Source organism: Xenopus tropicalis, chromosome 5 (genome assembly GCF_000004195.4).
Source record: "Xenopus tropicalis strain Nigerian chromosome 5, UCB_Xtro_10.0, whole genome shotgun sequence".
NCBI classification, from domain to species: domain Eukaryota; kingdom Metazoa; phylum Chordata; class Amphibia; order Anura; family Pipidae; genus Xenopus; species Xenopus tropicalis.
The window spans coordinates 31,196,506-31,204,459 of record NC_030681.2 but is presented as its reverse complement, the minus strand read 5'-3'; the positions used below and the strand labels follow the sequence as shown (position 1 = coordinate 31,204,459).

The window sequence follows — 7,954 nt, the reverse complement described above, 5'->3', positions numbered from 1 at the left end:
ATGTTTCAGGGCGGAAAGTTCATAAATGAAAAACGGAAACTGAAGTGTAGTCATCATTTTAATAGCCGGCCAAATCTGTCCTGTCGATTCCGGGAGATGCTAATGCACTTGTAGACACGGCATCTCGACTTAATTATTTTTCGAAATGAAAAATTATGTTTTTATTCCTATGAAGTCCATTTTTTTTATACTTGTTATTTGCCATCTCAAATGGGTACCTAGAACTTAATACGCGTGATGCACCTGCTACAATTGCCCTTTGTGCAAAATGTACATATGCAAAAATGTTAATAAGAAGCACTTGCAACTATAAATTATAACTGGGGGAATAAATGGTGTTGGGGTTTCGACAAAAAAATTGTCCCTGTTTGCTCCTATTTTTTGCACCTATTTCATATCAGCAGCTTCATTGCATTGCTTTCTATCCATTGCGTCCTACAATTTTTTCCCATTTTCTTGCCTTATATATATATATATATATATACAGTATATATATCTTATAACTTGCCATATAGCTCTCTCTATCTATGAGCTGTGAAACTCTACTCACTTCACATGCTCAATTCTGTGATCAACTTCAATCGTAATTTTGCTTTTTGTCCGGTGAGACAATGTGCCATCAGTCTGACAGCAGTAAAAGAATGTGAAAATCCCTAATTAGGAGAACTGCACAGCAATTAACGCATGTCAAATTTTACCTCATGAAGTGCCACTCTAATTTTCTCACTAAAAATGAATGGACTCTTTTTGGTGTGTGTGTGTGCGTATGTCCCCTCAAGGCAATGTTGATTCAAATCTGCTCAAGATGCAGCGTTGCACAGCTAAGCATCTTCTTGATTACAATCCGCTGCACTTCTAACTGCTCTCATTCCCTCTGCCACCAAAGACACTTTGTCAACAGTCAAATTACGCCATGCTGATAACAATGCATAATGCTCTTTCTCAAAGGAACCCTTTTGTCATGCGATAGGCTTTCATAAAAACTGGCAATTTCCATGAAAAATACTGTCATCTAAAGTGACGTTTGCACTCCTACGTTTGCTGAAATGGACATTTTATTGAATATTTTTTTTCCTCTGTGTTTGGTTATCTATTACTCAATGGCACTCGTAGCATAAGGAACAATTTTAACTGGTAAATATTTCCAGCTAGTGGGGAAGTAGTGTTTGTTTATCCATTACTTACAGGTATCTTTAGGAACATTACTCATTATTAAAGGAACAGTAACACCAAAACATGAATATACTGTTGCCCTGCACTGGTAAAAGTTGTGTGTTTGCTTCAGAAAGATTACTATAGTTTATATAAACAAACTGCTGTGTAACCATGGAGGCAGCCATATAAAGCTGGAAAAAGGATAAAAAGTACAGGGTACAAAGCTGATAACAAATAAGCTCTGTAGAATACAATGGGAATCTACACTGTTTTCTGCTATGTAACCTGTGCCTTTTCTCCTTTTTTTAATTTGAATAGCTGCCCCATGGCTACACAGCAGCTTTGTTTATATAAACTATAGTAGCGTTTCTGTAGCAAACACACAACTTTTACCAGTGCAGGGCAACTGTACATAATATATTATTTACTTTGATCAGCTTTCATTTTTTGTGGTGTTACTGATCATTTAAGTCTTTTCTCTCCGGGGGGGGGGGGCTTTGGACAAGAAGAAATCATTGACACACACACACACATATTTAGTTTCAGGCATTTCAAGGAAGAAAATAAATATAAAATCAGAAAAAGAAGGTGCACGTGCTTTGTACATAAAGTGCAGATTTATTTTGGTTCTGTTATCAGACAGTGTCAACAATTTCATGTGTACGTATTGTTTAGAGTGGGAGTGTCCTATTCCAACAATCCTTTGACACTGATTCTGATATTATTCCAATTTTCCATCCAAGTATCCATTCTTCTTCGAAACCCGGAATCCACATTCACCTGAGGAACAAAATAAGAGCATATTTAGCAAACAAATGCAAAAGAAAAGTGTTGGTTACTAGATACAAATTCCAAAAGAGCTTGTTTAACCCATAATTTTGTAGCTATTGTACATCTGTTTCTTAAACCGGGATCCAATATGTAGGGGTTTGTCTTCTCCTTTATATATTCAGGTTTTTAAAGGGTAAATATACAGTGTATATTGCTAAAGTTTATCATATGTTTATTTTTCTTCAGTGGATATGAAGATAAAGAACAACAACAACACTCCAAGTGGTCATAAATTTTATTCTGTAGAATAAAGCACATGGCAGCCCCCGCATTTGGATACATTAGCCATAAGAAAAAACAAATCTGCATGTACAATTAAGCTTATAGCTGATATGGGCAAATAAACTATAAATGCAGATATTAATTATTTGTTTGAATTGATTACAGTTTAGTACATGAGCGCTGAGAGTTAAACTGCAGGAAATTTCTATCCTTCCCTCATATATACTTAGACTTTTCGAATATTTCCACCCCTAAAAATGACTTACAAAACTTTAAGCCCATGCAACAGTACTTGCTTCAGACATCAAGAATGCAAAGACAATACATCTGTAATTACAGAACACACAAATGTTGGCAAAATCTGAAGATTATTGGGTACCAATAGCAGCAGACTATTTAACATTTGATCCTTAAAATAAAGCTGGTTATACGTGAGACAGTAATGACGGCTGATATCTTATTGAGGCCAAGAGATAGACTCCCCAAATTATTTTTGACTGGGGTTTGGCCAGTTGTCAGTCAAGTTGAATGTAACATCCACTTGGGCAAAGACGACACACGTGGCCCAATCTACACAGATCTCCCCATTCCATCCAAATCTATCAGTTCTATCTGACCCACCACCTAGGCGGTTCGATTTACCAAAGATTGGCAATACCACGATACTAGTAAATGGGCAGTTTACGTTTGATTAATCTTTTGGCCCTTTTCCCCTAAACATTTTGAAAAAATAGATAAAGGATCTTTCTTTAATGTGGATCCCCATACTTTAAGTTTAACAAAAAAACATTTAAACATTAAATAAACCCTAGGATTGTTTTGTTACTAATATCGATTCAAGGTACTGTTTTATTATCATAGAAAAACAATAGTTAATTTTTGAACATTAGAATTTGCCTAAAATGGACTCTATGGGGATGGTTTCCTCTTATTCAGAGCCTTCTGGATATCAGGTTACCTGTAAAGAAAGCACAACTGACTACCACTGAATGAAGAGTTCACAATGTTATTTTTTCATATACAGGTATAGGACCTGTTATCCAGAATGCTCGGGATCAAGGGTATTCTGGTTAAGGGATCATTCCGTAATTTGGATCTCCATACCTTAAGTCTGCTAAAAAATCAATAAAACATTAATTTACCCCAATAGGATTGTTTTGCATCCAATAAGGATTAATTATATCTTAGTTGGGATCAATTACAACGTACTGTTTTATTACTACAGAGAAAAAGGAAATCAGTTTTAAAATTCGGAATTATTTGATTAAAATGGAGTCTATGGGAGATGGGCTTTCCATAATTCGGAGCTTTCTGAATAACGGGTTTCCGGATAAGGGGTCAGATACCTGTATAACTAGAATGATACTAACCGTAACGACTATACAAAATTAATAAAAGTATTACAGTGTTATTTCCTTTTTAATCAGTTAATAAGCTGGCGGAGTCCCTGATACCACTTGTGGTTAAAGGTGGACAACTATCGTGACAACTCATCCTTACTAGTGTTGTTACACTTATTTATTATCCCTGTTATAAAATGTATGCCTTAGGAAGTGTGTAAAATACCATAAATTAGGGAGAAATACTGCTGAAATTTCTGTTACAGGTATCCATTATACAGAAAGTTCTGAATTACAGAAAGGGCATCTCCCATGGACTCCATTTTAATGAAATAATTTAACATTTTAAAACATATTTCCCTTTGTAATAATAAAACAGTACCTTATACTTGATCCCAACCAAGATATAATTAACCCTTATTGGAGGAAAAACAATCTTATTGGGTTTATTTATTATTAAAAGATTTTTTTATCAGACAAAGTATGAAGTCCTTATTACTGAAAAGACCCTTTATCTGGAAAACCCCAGGTCCCAAACATTCTGGATAACAGGTTTAATACCTGTACTTAATTTTACTTCTTATTAGGTTTATCAATGCTTTTCTCTCAGACACTTTGATTCTACAATTAAATGCCAATATTATCCTTTTTAAATTGCAAGCTCTGTGGACAGGTGCCTCCCACCACTTATATACGCATGAATCTCTATATTAATATGTCATTGTCTAGAGCCCTATGGATTATACTTGATTTCTTTAAACTGTGCATGGTAGAAAAAAATCCCCCCAAAGAGCCTTCCTTCTCTGTCCATTAATATTCTATGTATTCAATAACTTATTAATTTATTGTTTTCCCATTTTCCCTTTCTGCTTGTACAGCCCCCTCTATTGTCCCTTTAGAAAGCTAGGATTCCAAGGAAAGAAAAACAAAAGTAAAAATACAGCAACAAACATACTTTCTTTTCCAGCATTAAACCTGAATATTAATGCAAAGTACTAAAGACATCATTGGCATAAAGAATAATGCAGGCAGCTTCACTATAATCTATGTTCTGTAATATCACTGGAAAAGCCAAGGCTTTAATGTGGAGAATGCAATGAAAGGCACAAACACACTGCATTTTTTCTTTTACCTTTTATGCCTTTGTTTTTAATTAATTTTGTTGTTTTTTTAATTGTCTTTTTTATTTCCTGGGCACTATAAACATTACAAGAGACAATGCAGATGCTTTAATATCCTTATGATAAATGTTTATAAACACAAGTAAAAATATTTAATCTCAGTTTGTTAATAGAACACAAAATTCTAGAGTGGGAAATCCCAATAAGATAACTGTCAGCCCCTACCTGCATTATTCATAAACAGGTCATTTTTACTCAATTATAGTTATAATGTCTAGTCATAGAAACACTGCCATTATTCCTGTTTTAAAGATATTTTTTCCAATGTTTTTCGATTAAAAATCTGTAAAATTCTTTGGCAAAGAAAAGCAAATACAAATAAAGTCAAATGCAAGAAGCTTTGTGTTCAGATAACAGAAAACATATTCAATTTCCAAACAGAAGACAGTTCATTAAGCGGCACCACATCAAATAAAACTTTAATTTCTCCTGCATCAGGATCGCAATGAAAGCAATTGAGAAAGATGAGCCATATGGTATGTCTAACAGCAAACACATATTGTTCATTCCCCTAAAGTTTTCTAATTCTGCTCCCCAGACCTGCGTAATACAGATAATGTGCTCTGAGAGCAGAAAGCAGGAGCTATCTGGTGTACACTTTTAATACTGTATTTAATGGGAAATAATGAATCATAAAAGCCCAGAGAAGACGGCTTTTGCCAGCTTAAATCTCAGCTGTAATTTCATTGTTCTGGGTGGAAACTGCTGCTTGCCCTTTAGATCTAGCAGCAGTTGAATATAATTACACTGCCAAGAGCAGGAGATTGCAGAGAGAGATGTAAACTGCAACCATGTCCCTGCTCTGATCTCTAAATGTATGTTTCCATTTCGAAGTTAATGAGCTAAAACTACAGTCCGTGTTCGTTTTTTAGACCCTTCAGTATCATTAAATATTTGTGGTATCTGAATACACAACTTGACACAACCTGTACTCTGCCTTTGGGCTGGATGAATAGCTCTTGTAGATTTCCTGCATCATCCTCGACAACAAACACAGCGCCAATGAAGGTACAGCTTGTTTCCCTCTGCCAGATGTTAGAATTAAAATCAAATTTGTACGTGCATCAAAGTTCTAAAGTTTCCAGCGTTGGAAAACACACAGCTCTTGAAAAACAATGCAGGCAAATTTCCTGTGTGTATAAATTCACCCAAACACACACACACAAACACACGACAGAATCACTTTAAAAGACAATTGCCCGCAATGTTTGTCTTTGGGATGTGATATTTGTCACTCTTTGTATTGTGCTCTTCTACATTACTAAGCCTGCACATGATTGTATACAATTGGACTGAACCTTTACTGCACATTATACCTTTACAAACTCATTCTCAATATTTTTAGAAAATAATATACAGTAAATAGAAATAAAAAAAATTGTCTTAATTTCAACAAATCAAATACGTTGTTCTCACATTTTTATGTTTACATTTGTTCTGTAGCCTAAATGTTTTTTTTTTTCAAGAATTCAATAAACATAGTTTCAGGTAGATACCATTGTTTTCCAGTGTTTTATAAAACCCCTGAATGAATTCAAATGTCTAATGTGAGTTACTTAGAATAAGAAGACATACAATGAGAATAAAACTGTGCCTGTAACACTTTCTTTTTCTCTCTTTTCAGTATTGTCAGGAATTATTACCGCCCCTACAGATTCTTTAAATTACCTGTAACAAGCAAGATATATGCTTCTTGACGTGAAATCACTTTTAGTGCCTTTCTTTAACTCTTTCAAATAAAGTGTTTATTCTATTGAATGAATGCCCCAAATCAAATGCTTAACCAGGTTACTGAAATAGTGCAGAAAACCCCAGCATGCTCTGATGGGTTCCAATGACAATAGTCTATTGCAATGTAAAACATGCTGCACGATAAAAAGGTGCTTTTTGTTACCATTTTATCAAAGCTGTTCATCTTCTAGCTTCAGGCAGCTTTTTTTGCTGGATTTGCAGATATTTCTCTGTCCGGGCTCCTTTGTTTGTGCATCTCATTTGCATACATTTATCTCCCGCTGAGGGTGCTTTCGGCTTATTAAGGCCTCCCATCACAATATTTCATAAGCCAGCTGCTAGGAAGGATTTCACCTGTGGTGACGGAGAAAAGCAGGGTGGAAAACCAAATTCTTCATAAAAAAAAAAGGAAATCTTGACTTTCTTCCCCTTAAGATGGGCACCATTTGTGTTAAACAGGCTCTTGTCATGATATATGCCTGAAGAAGTCATGGGTTAAAGTTGATTTGAAGGTCAGCAGTAAAACAACAGACAAACCAGACGCCAAACTGGTTCTTTAGCTGTCAGAGTTAGCTGTGTTACAACCAGGTCTTGATCCTTTTTTTTTTTCCAGCCTCTAATAAACAGGCAGAATCTCTGTGGCTCGGGCTAGCCCTCGTTGCATTGCGTCTGGAAGGGGGAAAAAAAAAATCTAAACAATATCCATATCGTTATTAACTCAGAACAGGATGCAATGGGTTGATCTCCGGTGCCAGCGTTGGTTTTCTGTTGTATCAAAAAGTAGGAATTAATTCCACTAATTTATTTAAGGCATGTCAGCTCTCTGACTAAACCTGTTTTAGCATCAAGATAAATAAAACTTTTATGGCTCATAAAATAGATCCATTCATCTCAATGTTCTAAGCATTGTCTTTTTCTGGCAGGCAAAGTTAGGCCTTTTTTTTTTTCAACGTCGGTTACAATTGGAAGACTTGTTGCTATGAAGTGTGTTGTACTGGAAAGGGAAAATTATTCTTGGCGGCGATGGCTGCACAAGTAACAAAATCAGGTTTTTGGAAAAATCTCCAAAGTATAAACGGTCATCTGTTGAACTGAGCAGCTGTTGGATTGAAACTGCAGGGGAAAATGATGTCAATGGGCATGACATAAATGTTCTGCACTGCTCTCATTAATATTATCTTTTTTAATTACAACTTTGCTTTAAGAGGCTTTTCCACTGCAATATTGATCACCAGCGAGAATGGGCTACGGTGAAAGTGGGTGTCACTAGCCACGTGTGCGGTTTGGCAAGTTCATAACATATCAAAAGCTATTTATATTTTCATCAATAGAAGCAGTGCTATTCATTGTATGTGCCAATCATTGGGAATAAATTAATTATATACAGGCTTTTAAAATGGCAAAAGATAACCAATACCTGTGAATTGTACTTTATATACAGTTAACAAAATGCATTATATTGCACTCTAAAAACCTTATTTTTTAATATTGTTG

At 35.2% G+C, this 7,954-nt stretch overlaps 1 long non-coding RNA gene across 1 annotated transcript; it reads right to left on the bottom strand.

The window, feature by feature from the left end:
- Nucleotides 1–1,753: 1,753 nt before the first annotated feature.
- Nucleotides 1,754–7,324, bottom strand: LOC116411108. Its single transcript, XR_004222853.1, has 2 exons — nucleotides 6,624–7,324; nucleotides 1,754–1,935 (listed from the first exon to the last, which is right to left on the bottom strand). It is a non-coding gene; the product is annotated as an uncharacterized LOC116411108 (long non-coding RNA).
- Nucleotides 7,325–7,954: the final 630 nt, after the last annotated feature.